This window comes from Capra hircus, unplaced genomic scaffold (genome assembly GCF_001704415.2).
Source record: "Capra hircus breed San Clemente unplaced genomic scaffold, ASM170441v1, whole genome shotgun sequence".
Classification (NCBI taxonomy): domain Eukaryota; kingdom Metazoa; phylum Chordata; class Mammalia; order Artiodactyla; family Bovidae; genus Capra; species Capra hircus.
The window spans coordinates 61072-79387 of NW_017189574.1; the positions used below are offsets into that span (position 1 = coordinate 61072).

Consider the following 18316-nt stretch of genomic DNA (forward strand, 5'->3'; position numbering starts at 1 on the left):
AATCACTGCAGATGGTGATTGCAGCCATGAAATTAAAAGATGCTTGCTCCTTGGAAGGAAGGTTATGACCAACCTAGACAGCATATTCAAAAGCAGAGACATTACTTTGTCATCAAAGGTCCGTCTAGTCAAGGCTATGGTTTTTCCAGTAGTCATGTATGTATGTGAGAGTTGAACTATAAAGAAAGCTGAACAGGAGATCCAACCAGTCCATCCTAAAAGAGATCAGTCTTGGGTGTTCATTGGAAGGACTGATGTTGAAGCTAAAACTCCAAAACTTTGGCCACCTGATGAGAAGAGTTGACTCATTTGAAAAGACCCTAATGCTGGGGAAGATTGAGGGTAGGAGGAGAAGGGGATGACAGAGGATGAGATGGTTGGATGGCATCACCAAGTCAATCAACATGGGTTTGGGTAGACTCTAGCAGTTGGTGATGGACAGGAAGGCCCGGCGTGCTGCAGTTCATGGGGTCACAAAGAGTTGGACACAACTGAGCAACTGAACTGAACTGAAGTGAATGGAAATCTACTGAGTTTTCATCCCATATGTAACTCTACTGACAAGCCCACATCTTTAACAAACACTGATGATACAATTGCTGGATACACACTACTAAGCTGGTGACTCATGTCACCGAAAATGATATGGCAGGTTCTGAAAAAGAGATGAATTTAAACTGAGAACATCAAAACTGGGTTGGAGGTTTTCATGATTTTAATACAGTCTAAAATTTTTAGAAGTACAAAGGAATCTGATTTTCAAAATTCGAAATGACGGTGTTTAAAACAAAGCGAGGATTTTATTTTCATGGTTAGCTATTTCACCTATGGAACTAGAAGTCCACTCAAGTGCAAAGCTTGAAAGGAAGTACACCCAGGGCAGCCTTAATTTTGTTTAGAGCATCAGAAATTTGTTATATAAATGAACAGCTGGCTGGACCAGTGCCCTTGCAGGAATTCTGGCAGTAACAATTGCAATGCTTACAGCAAGCGGCAGGACAGGACAGTGAGAACCATGTGACTTCAGATGTGAACTAGAACCTCTGGGAGCTACCATGCATTAACACAACAGAGGAAGTTGAGGCCTGTGGTCAAGGTCTGTCAGAAAGAAAACCTCTTCAACCAACCAAGCCTGTGACACCCTTATCCTCATAGTTACCTGGAAAGCTGACCTCCAGGGGGCTCGTCATCTTCCATTTTTTTATTCTTTCTCTTCCTCTTCTTCACTATCTGTTTCAAACAAATAGTAATCTTCACTCCCGACCAAAAAGTAAAACAAAATATGTACTTATTTCTTGGAAGAAATATGAGACAGTTGGGGGCATATTTATGAAATGCCCCCCAAAGACACATAAATTGTCCATCAAAGGCATCAGTGGGAAGGAGGAAACAGGATATGAGGAGGCCTCATTCTGGGATGAGCTACATGGTCTGTGGAGGCCATGGAGGGGACCTGGCCACTGCTGGGTTCATCTGGCATTTTCTTCCTTCTTAACAGGAAATTGTACGTGTATGCACTAGATCAAGCCTGCAGCAACCAGTTCTGTTACCAAGATGGCCCAGGAGACTGAAAACTATCATCATGTCACAGTTAGCACTTTGGGACCTCAGACAAGGTCTGAGGAAGTGGAAGCTTCATTGTTATCTGAATGGGTCCAAATTGTTATGGCAAAGCTAATTGGGATGATTAAGGACCAGGAGTCAGTGTTGTCACCTTCTGCTTCACTTTATACTGTGCAGACACAGGCCATAACACAGGCTGCAAAAAGAGTTTTTTTTTTTTTATTTTAATCACACATTATCATGAGGAGGAAATGGGCAAATAACATAAAAAAAGAAGGAAAATGGGCAAATAACATGAAATAACATGAAAAAGAAGGAAATGGGCAAATAACATGAAAAAGAAAAGAAAAAAGCACAATCACAAAAACACCACCACCACACTCTGGTTGTTTCTACTCTTAGGCTAGGACAGAAGCAGCCAGGTGGACATGATCCATAGGGTTTAGCACTATTTAGCACTGTTAGGCTTCCAGTCAACAAGGAGTCCCCCAGTTGCTTACTGAAATTTGAGGAGAAGTGTACTGACCACAAGACACAAAGCACAAACTGTATGGATGATCCTTGCTGGCATTTTCCTTGCAAAGACATATTGTGTCTTAAGCACGGGGGCAGTCTAGAGAGCTAAAATGTTCAGAGAGCTCAAGAAGTTTGAGAATGGAATCTTTATCAGTTTGATGACTATTTTATCAGAGAAAAGAGACCCAGCATGTGCATTTCTGATGCTACAAGAACTTTACTGTCACTGCAGGAAAACATATGCATATTTTCAAGTTATATCAGAATTTTCAAATGCTGAGGTGTCTTTTGGATGACATCATGTGATGTCTTTAGGTATCTTCTGGACTTATCCATTGTAAGGTCACAGGAAACCTTGGCTTGTTGAAAATTAGTTGCTATCACTAAACATGACAGTGAGAAATTTTGCCCATGTTTTCAGACATATCTGAAACCTTCATCCATGAAGATGCAGAATGAATGAATTGGGCCTTATATCCTTGAACAGAAGCACTACAATTTGTTACACTTATTTTGAAGCAGGCACCAGGCCCAGAGGACTGGGCCCAGGCCTAAGGAAATAAATGCAATTCAACACAAGGTAAGAATAAGCGAGAATGAACCAAAGTCATAGTATTATGTCAGACCGAGATGGAGACCATGAAAGTAATGCTTCAGATAAGCTCAGAGACTTGCTGGAAAGTCACACGGACTTGATATCATGTGGTCATTTGGTAAACACCAAGATTTCCAGGACTGAACATTTTCCCTTCATTATCGGCTCTAAAATCAACTATAGCTCAACTGTATTCAATCATACCTTCAAGAACTTTTGTTCACATGGCCACTGAAGTCAGTTTTCATCATGAGAAATCGTACATTGATTTTTATTGTTTGAAAGATGCTGCCAATTTATATGCAACATGTGCCATTAACACATTAAAAAAGGAAGAAAGTGTTTTAAAAAATCTCCTATTCCTTTATAAATTGTTATTGAAATGAAACTTAGATAATATTTTCTAAAGTTTTATCTGCTGATAATAAGTAGATAAACTCTTATATTTATGTTTGTGAGTTCTGATAGGGGTCCTGCCTCCAGCCTGGGTCCGTGTATGTACCATGGACACTGATGCTGACAGCTGGCTTTTAAAATCCCACCACCTGCATGGCAAAACCAATACAATATTGTAAAGTAATTAGCCTCCAATTAAAATAAATTTATATTTAAAAAAATAATAAATAAATAAAAGTTCAAAGACTGAGAAAATAGTTTGTAGTGTCTATATGGTTCAATCACGCAAATATAGCACAAACATATTTCAAATGGAGAGAGAATGAACAGAAAAAAATGTTAATCTGTTTTCAGTAATTATAAAATTGATGGCAGTATTAGTATTACCTTTGTTGAAACTGTTGCATATGTGATATAGGGAAAAACAAACATAATACTAAATCATGCTAATTCCATTATTTCCTCTTTTCTTGAGATCCAGGATTCTCAGGGTTTAAGAAATGAGGTAAAGATGTATTATAGAAGAGATTCAGTTTTAAAAATCTTTGAAGCTGCAGTTAATTTGTAAGTATGAATGTATGAAGTGTCTAATGTTTCCATTCTGTCTACTGAAAAGGCTTATAAATAATAACCAATCAAGTAGCATCGAGTATTCCTTACCCCCCAGAACAGATCATGGTTTTGAAATACCATTTCCTTGTTAAAGAAACCAAAAAGACTTGGACAAATGGTTGATTCCAGGTCCAGAACAAGAAATACACAAGACAAGCCTAGAACATCTTATAATGCTAGAAAGCCAAGAATCTAGAAGAATTACAAGGGTCATGACTAAAGTACTTGAAGGTCAACTTGAAAGGGCTACCACCAGTCAAAGATGGGACAATTATTTTTTAAGATGGGACAATCTGAACTTCAATAATGACAATAACTGCAAAGGGTTAAAACGTATCCTATATGCTTAAAAATCACAATTTCATAATGATACCAAAAAATTATTTGGTTACACTTGGAGAATTATATAGCATAGAATATTATCTTGAAAAGTAGTGAATTAAAGAGAAAAATTTCTCTTTTTTGTCTGATTTATACCAATATGTATAGAAGTGGAAATGCCTCTTTATAAAAAGTATTCCAACTAATAAAAAAAGAAATGATTGTTTTAGAATATCACATTTGTAACTCCCAGTGAAGTAATGGACTTAATGGATTCAGGCATTGAGCATCAACAGCTGCTAATATCACAAAAGACAAATTAGACATGAGGTTCCCCTTGATGTAGGAATATGCTAGCATCTCCTGCCAAAGGGGACAAACCTGGATCTGACCAAGCCTCTCAACCACTTAACCCAAAGCTCTGAGGACAGAGAAGCAGGTTAAACAGCACCACAAGTTTGCAAACAGTGATGTGGAGACTAGGAGAAACTACAAGTCAAATACCCAGCACCTTTAACAGATTGTAAATTGTAAAATGAAGGAAGGATGAGACTAAATCATAATGTCCGGGGATGTTCTTTGAGTGATAAAGCTATAGAGAAACGCAGATGAAACTGCTATGAAATCAGTTGGAGGTTGCTTTGCTGGTTGAGGCCAGTGTGACTGAGGTGGGCACAAGGAAGGGGCCATTGGATGACTGATTGTTTTGTCCGGATGGTGGTTATAGGGTGGCAATTTGTAAAATGTGTTATGTCATTTGTTGGTTTCCTGTATTTGTGCTTCATTTAACAATAAAAGTAGTTGCAAAAAAATAATAAAATAAAATCCCACCACCTATAACTCCAGGGGCTTGGTCCTTTATTTCAGATATTTGACAACAAAGTGAGGTTTGTCACTGATTCTGCTGTACAGAACTGATGTGGAAACAAATGTGTCTTACCAGCATGGAATGTATCATTGAACAGCAATGATGCGATGGTCTGTGTGCGCATAGACGTGGAACTGGGAGGATGTCACCTACAGAACATGTTAAGAGCTCAGATGCTCACCGATAATGTGAACAACACAGCAACATTATTATATCATCAATAGGTTTGCCAAGGGTATTCCAAAGACATTTATTCTTAACTTGGTACCTCTAAGAAATATTTAAAAGCCCAATGACTTAAGAGATTGGAAAATGGGCTTTCAGTAAAGTGCTTCCAAATCTAAAGATAGGTTTTGGAACTCGTCATTGTCTACAAAATAAGCCACACATTAATTCCTTTCCTTTCCTCCCCAACTTGTAAAAAGAAATATCTGATTCCAAACTATCAATGATACACACCCCGGCATCACTGCACTGGAATTTTTATGACAAGGCACAGGTGGTGTAATCCCAGCCTTCAAGAACTTGATATAATGAGGGTGAAATGAATCAGAAACTAAAGTCAACAACATTCAGAGGAAGTTATTTCAAGGATAACCAACTCATAAGGTGGTGATCGAAGACCATATCCAATTCCTTCCAAAATGCAATGTTTACATGAGCAAAGGAAAGACTCATGATGACTGCAGTGGGCATATACCCCCAGTTAAAGACAAAACATCAGTATGACACCATTTTGAAATGGATAGGTCTCTCAAAACTAGCAAAGGCCCCTTTAAAAACAGACAGATTAGCACAGTTTACTTGTGACTTGATAGAAATTGGCACACAGCATCTACACAGGAGACTGTTGGCATGACTGACACGCCAGCAGACAGTGGGTCACACAGAATTTCAGCTTGAATCTTTGTCTTTTGACTTAAACAGCAGATGAAATGAAACTCTTTAGAACTCATGGATTTTTTTTCACACGATAATGCTAAATTCAATATTTAAGATTACATTTGATTACATCCAGGTATATGAAGCATTTTGAATATCACTCTTGAAATTGGCTTGCTGATTTTAGGAAATTACTTCTTGGGTGAAAGGCCAAAACCAGATCTAAATGATGGTAAGAATCAGGTAAGGGAAAGGATTCTACCTGATTTCCTACTGATTCTGAATATCATCCTGTTGACGTTAGGGACCTTGTGATATTACTTGTCAGATTACATAAGCTGTAGTAAACAAGACACAATACAAGACATAAAAGTCTGAAGACATTACGAGTAATCTGCAAGATAATTAATAATTATTCAATATTCTAACTAATTCAAAGTGGGTCAGGCTGAAATGGATCATTCCATTAGAATGCCATTGCCAAGAGTAAGTGCTAAAACCTTTGCTAAGTGGAGTAGGCATAGCTGCTGCATTTTGCAAATACTCATTCATTTTATTTTTCTGTGATAGGGTGAAACACACCAACTCTGTGTGGCTATAGAGCTCTGCTTTTCCAAAACCATCATCTGACTTTGCTCTGAAGGGTCCTGTCTGAGCTCTGATGACTCTGAGACCCCCCACACACTGGGCATTGGATTTGGAGGGTAGTTTAGAGCTTTTTTGAAACTGAGGAGGCAGGGTGAGAAAGTAACTGTCTTAAGGTATCCCCATCTTTGTGTTTAATAATTTGCCAACTACCCTTACGTGAAAATGGAATCAGTGCTCTCGGAATGGCAGTGTGGGGCAGGTGAGGGCAGGAGGGGGAGCTCATTCGCATTCACTCTCAATGCTTTTCAAAGAGGGGCATGGACATTCCAAATACAGTGGTTCTGTTTAAATTCAGAGTTCCAGGAGGAGCTAAAATGCATTTTAAATAAGGGTTTTCAGCCATGGAACAAACACACCTCAGCAGAGCTCTGGACCTCAGAATTGGATAACAAAACCATCAACCCCTCTTCTCTTTATGAGCCCACGGGTGGTGCTTAGGAGCAAGTGAGCCACATGGTAGTCAGCTGACTGCTCTGGAAGATTCCTTCGGTCAGGCCCAGAGACCCACAAAGATCACAGTGTTTCTCCCCTCTGCCCCTCCTATCAAGTCACAAGCATCAAACCATGCATGGAACACACGGGTCACAGGGACACCTGAATTCTGGTCAAGGATATAAGGGTTAGAATAGATGAAATTGTAAGGGGATTGAGAAAACCTACTGGAAACATGATCAACCCAAGGCCGCCACCGCTGCTTTTTTTGCCCTTCGTTTTCTTTTTGTCTGTTTCTCCTAAAATAAAATATGTCCAAATATTAATTCTCAGGAAATGAGAAAACAAACTTTGAAAAAACCATGCTTTAACAACTCAACTGTCAAAATCTAGACACATTGCAAAAGTACACCTGAGTTCAGGAAAAGAAATTCTATAGACTCTGAACATTTACGTGGTTCAGCAATCAATTCCACAAGGTAAGTATTCAGTATTCTATTAACAGAATGCCACATTTTCACTCTTTTTAGTGACTGAAGGCATATAAAAAGTATAATAAGAAAAAGATTATCTGTCAAAAATGCATCCTGCTTTGAATTTTCCATAGAATTAACAAAAAGCACCACCCAGATATTATAGAAGAATTTAGTGGCAAATAATTTGCTAGAATACGTCCATTCCAATGACCAGAAATACCTCTTGTGATCATTTTAATGCATGGTTGGAAAAATATCAGTTTACTGTTGATAAATAGATGCTATGCACTGGAAGAATACCATGTATTATTTCTCCATTCCCTTTAAACAGAAAAGCATGCAAGGATCTTTTAGAACTTTTAAACTTAACTGGATATAACAAATATATAATTAGATGTAATAAATATGTTATTTCATCTCAAGTTTCATTGGAACAGACAATAATTGAATATTTTAACTACTGTTATTCAGAGGCCTATGTATTTAATTTTTGTATAAAATTTATAGAAATCAAAGACAACTGTAGACTACATATCTAAATATCTTCCCTAAAGGAACAAATGAAGCCAACTCATCCTATTTTCTTCAGAAGCACATGTCCGTGAAAGAGAAGCTAGTTATATTAAAGTCATCTTGCTAAATATGGGGCTATTCATAAAGTCATGGATTCATTAAATATGTACTTTCTGAAACAAACACATTCCACCCACAACTGGAACATAAAACTAGAATGAATAGTAATATTATTTCATAGCACTACCCTATATCATACTTTTACCCAACATCAAGGTACTGTGTGAAGAAGGAAATATTTCAACATACTCTCGTCATCCTCTTCAGAAAGTTTTTGGAGGTCTTGGCCTTCCCCCAACTCCTAGGTCAAGTTCAGCATCCTCTCCGTACCCTATCTGTATTTCTGTTGTCTAGCCTTGATGTGGTCCATCCTGCACAACAAAACACCAGCAGCAATGCCAAGAACACACCCACAGTTACCTACCTACTTATGGACACAGCTTACACCCACAGTTACCTATACACTTTTATGCACACAGCCAAAATCATAGATAGTGTGGCAACAGTTGGGACTTGTGGATGGTTGCTTGTTAGCAACAAGTGTCTCCTTGTTTCTTTTATTCTCTCAGGTTTTGCATTCTTCTTAAAAAAAAATACTGCCTACCTCATATAGTTGTAAAGATCAAGTGAAAAGACGTATAAATGTGAGAACTGTTTTGTAAATAGTAACTTGCTACTTCAACATTCTTGACTGTTCTATCAGACCCTGCAACTCTTCTGTGTGTCATATCTAATCTCTTATTGGATCTGGGAAAATGTCTTGTAGCTTTTTGTCTGTTTATTCAGGAAATCTATTCAGAAACTGCAGTGTTGAGCTTCATCTCCCACATATGCCCTCTTGAAAAATATCATTTCCTTTTATTTTTAATTTTACTTTATTTTACTTTACAATACTGTATTGGTTTTGCCATACATTGACATGAATCCACCATGGGTGTACATGCATTCCCAAACATGAACTCCCCTCCCACCTCCCTCCCCATAACATCTCTCTGGGTCATCCCCGTGCACCAGCCCCAAGCGTCCTGTATCCTGCATCGGACATAGACTGGCGATTCGTTTCTTACGTGATAGTATACATGTTTCAATGCCATTCTCCCAAATCATCCCACCCTCTCCCTCTCCCTCTGAGTCCAAAAGTCTGCTCTACACATCTGTGTCTCTTTTGCTGTCTTGCATACAGGGTCATCATTGCCATCTTTCTAAATGCCAAATGCAAACTAGTACTGCCACTATGAAGAACAGTGTGGAGATTCCTTAAAAAATTGTGAATAGAACTGTCTTATGACCCAGCAATCCCACTGCTGGGCATACACACTGAGGAAACCAGAATTGAAAGAGACACGTGTACCCCAATGTTCATCGCAGCACTGTTTATAATAGCCAGGATATGGAAGCAACCTAAATGTCCATCAGGAGATGAATGGATAAGAAAACTGTGGTACATATACACAATGGAGTATTACTCAGCCATTAAAAAGAATACATTTGAATCAGTTCTAATGAGATGGATGAAACTGGGGCTGATTATACAGAGTGAAGTAAGCCAGAAAGAAAAACACCAATACATTTCCTTTTTTTAATTAAAAAAAAATTGGCCTCACTGTGTGGCAAAGTGATACATATACAGAATGGAATATTATTCAGCAATTAAAAATAATGCATTTGAATCAGTTCTAATGAGGTGGATGAAACTGGAGCTTATTATACAGAGTGAAATAAGTCAGAAAGAAAAACACCAATACAGTATATTAATACATATATATGGAATTTAGAAAGATGGTAATGATGACCCTATATGCGAGACAGCAAAAGAGACACAGATATAAAGAACAGGCTTTTGTACTCTGTGGGAGAAGGTGAGGGTGGGATGATTTGAGAGAATAGCATTGAAACATGTATATTACCATCTGTGAAATAGATCGCCAGTCCAGGTTTGCTGCATGAGACAGGGTGCTCAGGGCCAGTGCACTGGGATGACCCAGAGGGATGGGATGGGGAGGGAGGTGGGAAAGGGGTTCAGGATAGGGGACACATGTACACCTATGGCTGATTCATGTGAATGTATGGCAAAACCACTACAATATTGTAAAGTAATTAGCCTCCAATTGAAATGAATAAATAAATTTACAAACAACATTTTTGGCCTCGCTGTGCGGCATGTGGGATCTTAATTACCAGATCAGTTCAGTTCAGTTCAGTCACTCAGTCGTGTCCAACTCTTTGAGACCCCGTGAATCGCAGCACGCGGGGCCTCCCTGTTCATCACCAACTCCCAGAGCTCACTCAGACTCACATCCATCGAGTCGGTGATGCCATCCAGCCATCTCATCCTGGGTCGTCCCCTTCTCCTCCTGACCCCAATCCCTTCCAGCATCAGAATCTTTTCCAATGAGTCAACTCTTCGCATGAGGTGGCCAAAGTACTGGAGCTTCAGCTTTAGCATCATTCCTTCCAAAGAAATCCCAGGGCTGATCTCCTTCAGAATGGACTGGTTGGATCTCCTTGCAGTCCAAGGGACCCTCAAGAGTCTTCTCCAACACCACAGTTCAAATGCATCAATTCTTTGGCACTCAGCCTTCTTCACAGTCCAACTCTCACATCCATACATGACCACAGGAAAAACCATAGCCTTGACTAGATGGACCTTTGTTGGCAAAGTAATGTCTCTGCTTTTGAATATACTATCTAGGTTGGTCATAAATTTTCTTCCAAGGAGTAAGAGTCTTTTAATTTCATGGCTGCAGTCACCATCTGCAGTGATTTTGGAGCCCCAAAAAATAAAGTCTGACACTGTTTCTACTGTTTCCCCATCTATTTCCCATGAAGTGATGGGACCGGATGCCATGATCTTTGTTTTCTGAATGTAGAGATTTAAGCCAACTTTTTCACTTTCCTCTTTCACTTTCATCAACAGGCTTTTTAGTTCCTCTTCACTTTCTGCCATAAGGGTGGTGTCATCTGCATATCTGAGGTTATTGATATTTCTCCCAGCAATGTTGATTCCAGCTTGTGCTTCTTCCAGCCCATTGTTTCTCATGATGTACTCTGCATATAAGTTAAATAAGCAGGGGGACAATACACAGCCTTGACGGACTCCTTTTCCTATTTGGAACCAGTCTGTTGTTCCATGGCCAGTTCTAACTGTTGCGTCCTGACCTGCATACAGATTTCTCAAGAGGCAGGTCAGGTGGTCTGGTATTCCCATCTCTTTCAGAATTTTCCACAGTTTATTGTGATCCACACAGTCAAAGGCTTTGGCATAGTCACTAAAGCAGAAATAGATGTTTTTCTGGAACTCTCTTGCTTTTTCCATGATCCAGCGGATGTTGGCAATTTTATCTCTGGTTCCTCTGCCTTTTCTAAAACCAGCTTGAACATCAGGGAGTTCACGGTTCACATATTGCTGAAGCCTGGCTTGGAGAATTTTGAGCATGACTTTACTAGCATGTGAGATGAGTGCAATTGTGTGGTAGTTTGAGCATTCTTTGGCATTGCCTTTCTTTGGGATTGGAATGAAAACTGACCTTTTCCAGTCCTGTGGCCACTGCTGAGTTTTCCAAATTTGCTGGCATATTGAGTGCAGCACTTTCACAGTATCATCTTTCAGGATTTGAAGTAGCTCAACTGGAATTCCATCACCTCCACTAGCTTTGTTCATAATCATGCTTTCTAAGGCCCACTTGACTTCGCATTCCAAGATGTCTGGCTCTAGATTAGTGATCACATCATCATGATTATCTGGGTTGTGAAGATCTTTTTTGTGCAGTTCTTCCGTGTATTCTTGCCACCTCTTCTTAATATCTTCTGCTTCTGTTAGGTCCATACCATTTCTGTCCTTTATCGAGCCCATCCCTGCATGAAATGTTCCCTTGGTGTCTCTAATTTTCTTGAACAGATCTCTAGTCTTTCCCATTCTGTTCTTTTCCTCTATTTCTTTGCATTGATCACTGAAGAAGGCTTTCTTAATTAATTAATTAATTAATTAAATTTTATTTTTACTTTATTTTACTTTACAATACTGTATTGGTTTTGCCATACATTGACGTGAACCCACCACGGGTGTATACGAGCTCCCAATCCTTTCTTATCTCTTCTTGCTATTCTTTGGAACTCTGCATTCAGATGCTTATATCTTTCCTTTTCTCCTTTGCTTTTTGCCTCTCTTCTTTTCACAGCTATTTGTAAGGCCTCCCCAGACAGCCATTTTGTTTTTTTGCATTTCTTTTCCATGGGGATGGTCTTGATCCTTGTCTCCTGTCAAATGTCACGAACCTCATTCCATAGTTCATCAGGCACTCTATTTATCAGATCTAGACCCTTAAATCTATTACTCACTTCCACTGTATAACCAGATCAGGGATCAAAACTCTGTCTCACCCCTGCCGTGAAAGTCTGTTGGACCACTAAGGAAGTCCTAAAACATTTCATCTCCTGGTTTCTTAAAATTCTAAATGTATGGCCCAAGTTTTAAAACTGATTTAAGTGACATTTCTGCTTTGGGCAGCTTAAATATTTTCTTTATTTGTTTGTATTTAGCAATGATCATTGCCTTCATTCTTTTTTTATTCTGACTTCTCATTTGAGGAAATGGAAAAATCCAGTGATATAAATTATGGTAAGAGGTCTCACTTATGGGAAATTAGGAACACATACTACATGTGAGTTCAAATTTGCTATTTCTCTAGAGCTGATTTAGATAGCTAGAAACAGCAATCGTAGTAACTACACCATATTGTACTTTCATTATATATATTTTATATACTTCATACCTCTGTTTATGAAAATAACCATACATGGGATAGCATGATTCATATTGGCAAATATTTTTTGCACAGGGAAAGGAGCTGGGAGATGAGGTCAGGATGGAATGAAGTAGTCTTAGAAATGCAGGGAACTTTCCAGGTGCGCTGACAGAGTCTCTCCATTTTCCTGGAGAAAGTGGCTAGGTTTTGAATTCTATGGCCATCAGCTCTTAAGCCTGGCCCCAGACATGTGAGGCACTAGCCTTCCTCAGAAGTTCCACTTACTGCTAGAGATTTCACTCCAAGAAAATAATTATTTTCAGTGGGCTAATTAAAAAAGAAAAAGACTTCTCAGATCTCCTGGGTGGAGTTAGTCCATTACTTGAGTTCTCCAGAACGGCCCAGTGGGACAGGAGGCTGTGAGCTGGACGTGGAAATGTGGGTGTATTTTCAGTGCCACCTCCGGTTAGTTGTAGGTTTTAAGTTATCAACTATATGCGTCAGCAGCTTCTGACCAGACTGGACCATATTATCTCTAAAGATCCTTCTGAAGTGAGAACCCATGTTCCTTCACTTCAGCCACAGACACAGTGGACTTCTCTCTGAGTTAGTGTTGCTGGGAACAACCCTGTCTCATTTACTAGCTTGTTTAATATTTACCAGGATCAGGCAGAACCGACTCCTAATCCAAAACAGGAAACTGGAATTCAGATAGTTTAGAGACCTGCTGGGGGCTCCAGAAGAAGCATCTAAACTAGGACCTGACACTGGTCTTGCCCATGGCAGCTCCTCCCCTTGCCCCAACTTCTCTGTGACCTTCTTTGGACAATTTCCATGTCAGTCAACACAGAGCAAACACCTGGGTAGGTGTGAAGGTTACCACAAATGGCTTCTTCAGGGCTTGGGGCCCCCTGAGAGCCAGGATCTGGTGAGACAGATCAGGTGTACCACAAATGAAAGGGAAGTGTCCTTACTGCCTCTTCAGTGGGTCCATGGACTTTTTTTCCTCCTTGATTTTGGCCTTTACAGCCTTTACAATGGTGGCATGGAAAAGCTCAACCCCTCTAAAGGAAATCCAGAAACAAAATGAATGAGCATTTTTATCAGTATTGGCCACTTTCCCTGACAACAGTTACCAAGAGAAAACATTTTGGGTGGGCTGCTGCCTGGAGTCTCTGGGCTGGGGCTGGGGGTCCCAAGTCCCATCTAGAAGCCCCATCCCCGTGAATGGATTCACACAGCATCCATCCTCCCCTGGGGAGAGGGGCTCCTCTGGCTATATTCTGAAAGGTAACAGGTGAGTATTTTTTCTCTACCATCAGGAGTTTCTCCTTAAAAGGGAGGCAGCAGTGGGGTGGGGGAAGATGGACTAGACTCTGGACCAACATGGTCCCTGCTTCTGTTCTGACTCAGGAGGCCCTAAGGAGCTACTCCAGGACTGAGGTCTGGACCGAGGAGCTCAGTGTCCAATCTGTCTTTGAACTTCAAGAGTATCCTACTCTTGGTAAGGTGTAACTTCCTTCAGAGTCTTCCTCTTTACTCTTCTGTTCTAGATCTTAAAGCCTGGGATCACTTTTCCTGGAAGGAATGTGTCTTAATTCCTTGTGGGTTCTACAGGCAAGCTCAGAGAGTAGTCCAGGGGCAATGTCACTTCCCAGTAGGTTTCTTAGGAGAAATCCCTTGATTCCACAGCCTGACCCACCTGGATGCCAGGATCTTCTAGGCTTTTATATCCACCACCACATGCAAAAAATAGTAACTCATGAACACTCTTCTCTACAGCAGGAGGAAGGCAAAGCATATGCTGTCCCAAATGATCCCCACCTCCCCACTGAGCAGTATACACGACAAGTAGTCATCAGCTAGGGGAGGGGAAAAGAAAAAGAAAAAAATTAAAACAAATACTCATTTTCATTGTTATTTTATAAGCTCTGTGATACGATCACACAGACATACGAGCAAACTTCTGAGACATGGAGTCCCTGTGAACGGATTTATTTGCAGCCAAGGGCACAAACTTCAAGTATGGTAACAGCACCAGTTCAGAAGGCTGGCAACAAGTGAGCTTTGGATACTCTAGGGCTCAGGAGGAAAGGCCAGGAAGAAACCACATCTGTTTGTCCCAACACCAGAGGGAGTCTCGGCATAAACAAGACATGTTCTGGGAATGGGCCCTTTCCAGGGTGACTAGCAGAGTAGCTACAGTCTATTGGAAGAATAGGTGCCAACAGCATGTCTGACCTCCCAAGTCAAACAAGCTTTAGTGCCTCCTTCATCATCTGACCGGAAGGCAGGGCAGGGCGGGGGTGGGGGTGGAGGTGGGGGAGAGCCAGGTTCCAGGCCCTATGGAGAACAGAGGACAGTGGCGCTGTCCAGGGTGCTGACGCAAGAGGCACAGGGTGGGAATGGGAGTCCCGCCTCCATCAGGTAGGGAGTCTAACTACAGACATTCTGCTGCTCCTCCTAACTGTCCACCCAGTGGGGCTTCTCTGAGCTTCGAGGTGGGGGCTCTGCAGGCAGAGCTCCTCTGATGATCCACCCAGCAGTCATAGGTGTGCATGGGCATCTGTGACCCTTCCCATCATAAATACAGGAAGTTCAGGGAGTTGCTAAATACCTGCTTGGGAAGAGGGGTGGGATGTTTGTAGAAGAAGATCAAAGATTATCCTGGGGGTGGGGGTGTCCTGACCACAGATACCCTGAAGGCACCATCCCACAGCTCCATGAAGACACTGAGTTGGGCATCCCTTCATCTCCTTCCTTCAGGGGCTTTGGCCCAGATATTTAAATTAGAACACTACTTCTGCCCTCCCTTCTCTGTCCCTCCATTCCCAAATCTGCTTTTCATACTCATGCATTTGTGTATCCCTTGACTGTGCAGGCCAGGCTAATGCTTGGATCAATCAGTAACTATTTTGAACCAGTTTTTCAATATAGCCACACACTCTTATCTGAAAAACAAGTGGGAAAGGAGTATCCTGAAACTCTGCACCCAGAAAACAAGGTTGATGTCTTGCAATCCCAACACATGCAGGAATTCCCCACAGCTCAGTGCTCTGATGGCTCCTAAAATCCAGTCCCACCCAGTAAAGCGCTTGGTGTTTCACTTCCAGGAGTTAAACCCAAGGAGCAAGGAGGAGAAGCCTCAGCATGGTGCTCTTTGCACTGGGAAATACCTCTCTTTTCAAAAAGGATACTTAAAGCATCATAGGAACAAGCCTGACTTTGCAATAGCCAATGGGTGAGCACTAATCCAGGATTCATTTGGGCAGAGACAAACCTAGACAGCATATTAAAAAGCAGAGACATCACTTTGCTGACAAAGGTCCATATAGTCAAAGCTATGGTTTTTCCAGTAGTCATGTATGGATGTGAGAGTTGGACCATAAAGAAGGCTGAGCACTGGAGTATTGATGCTTTTGAGTTGTGGTGCTAGAGAAGACTCTTGAGATTCCCTTGGACTGCAAGGAGATCAAACCAGTCAATCCTAAAGGAAATCAACCCTGAATATTAATTGGAATTACAGATGCTGAAGTTCCAATACTTTGGCCACCTGATATGAAGAGCTGATTCATTGGAAGACACTGATGCTGGGAAAGATTGAAGGCAGAAGGAGAAGGGGACAATAGATGATGAGACGGTTGGACGGCATCACTGACTCAATGGACATGGGTTTGAGCAAACCCCCTGGGTGATAGTGAAGGACAGGGAAGCCTGTTGTGCTGCAGGCCATGGGGTCTCAAAGAGTTTGACAAAACTGGGCAACTAAACAGCAACAACACGAAAGTGAAGACCAGGTCTGAAACCTGGGTTTACAGAATGAATGAGTGAATGAGTGGATTCCACAGTCACACACTTTCCGGGAACCGCTCTTGGGAGGGATCAGCTCCCAGGCGTCCGTCTCTGCCCATCGGACTGGCTTCAGGAGAAAGCATGACCTCCTGTCCTGCCTCACCCCCTGCCCGACAACTCTCAACACCACCCCACAGACAAACATGCACTGCTAGAGTCCAGCTGAGGAATAAAATTAACTTTTACTACCAACTAGAAACTTAACCATTCACATGGACTGGAGAAAAAATAAATTCTTCAAAGACACACTCATTGTTACATAGACTTGGCTTCCCCAGACCTCTAAACACAGCAATGCACGTGCCTCCCCACACCCAAAGTCAAATGCTTTCCAGGAGAATTACCTGGCAAGCTCATCTTTAAGTGCCAGGAAGGGGAGAAGCAGGCAGTCATACATCACTGTTCTATTATTTTTATTTTAATTAATTTTTAATTGGAGGATAATTGCTTTACAATATTGTGTTGGTTTATGCCATACATCAACATGAATCAGCCATAGGTATATGCATGTACCCTCCTTCTTGAAACTCCTTCTCACCTCCTACCCCATTCCACCACTGTTCTTCTAATGCTCTGTCAGTTACAGCCATGAGCAGCAGGCCCTGGGATTGAGTTTAAATTAGAGCTAGAGGTGGATTAACTCCTTCAGCTCTTGAAAGGTCACTGTTTAATTTCTTGACAGAATACATAGCTTTAAAGGTATCTTTGTGGCCTAAAATTTTCACGCGACTCTGGGATGACCTGTGGGTGGTTTATCTACCAGGGAGGGGCCACACTGTGGCCTGGAAGGCAAAAATTTAACAGAGAACCACCCATGTTCTGTGGACATTAGGTGTTGGTCTCAATCCTGAACCATCTTAGCTGTTTTTAAGTCAAGACGCCAGTGCTTAGGGCAGCTATGAAGCTCCTGTGTCTACCCATGCATCAGGGCACTATAAAACACCTGCACCTTTGGGGGCCTGTCCCTCCCATCTGTACCCCACACCGTGTGGAGAAAAACCTTGTCCACTCTATCAATATTTACACTTGCACAGTGCTTTCCCAGTAAGAAAGTCAGTTTCAGCCAACAGAATATAATTTGTGAAGGCATCCCATGACGATGTCAACTCATAAAGGGCCACATGCAGCCTGTCCTGGAGTGATATCCAATTGTTCCTCAAAAGGGTTAGATTTTAATTGAGAAAATACATTTTAGAGGTTTTTTTTTTTTTTCCTACAAATACATATCCTCTTGCCCTTGAGAGGGTAGAAGCGAGCAAAAAGGATTCTGCTTAAAACGGCAAAACAAGGAGTAATAAACAGCCATTCCAATTCTGAGTTTACCAGCATCCTATTTGGGGCTTTTAAGAGAGCAGCATGAGGGCCTGAGGGCTTTCTGTAACCACCCAACAGGTCATTTGCTCTAAGGCTGAGACCGCTAATGTGTTATATGGCACAAGCCACTTACTGACAGTATGTTTTTCGTTGTGATCATGAAGACGTTGTAAGTGATCAGCCAGTCCCAGTAGTACAGGATGCTCTTGATGGGTTTCAGCAGCAAGTCGCCCCTGAAGAGCAGGAAGTAGAAGCAGGCCACCACATAGCCCATGCAAAAGATGCTGATGTGGGTCGTCCCAATGATGAAGATGATGGTGAGCACGAACCAGAAGGGGTAGCTGAAGATGACCACCATGGATATGTGCAGGTACGACCTGGACAATGAAACCAAGAGACAATACAGGCTGCAGCACAGATGAAGTAGGGAGGGTCTAGTCGAGGAAGGGAATGCATTCACACATCCTCCTCCTGACTCAGCCTGGAGGCACAGGCCAGACAGGCACTTTGATCACCGGCTGGT

General features: G+C 41.4%; 1 pseudogene; it reads right to left on the reverse strand.

Moving 5' to 3' along the window:
- Positions 1-1201: 1201 nt before the first annotated feature.
- The window catches only part of LOC102178890, a 62367-nt pseudogene continuing 45252 nt past the window's right edge, over positions 1202-18316 (reverse strand).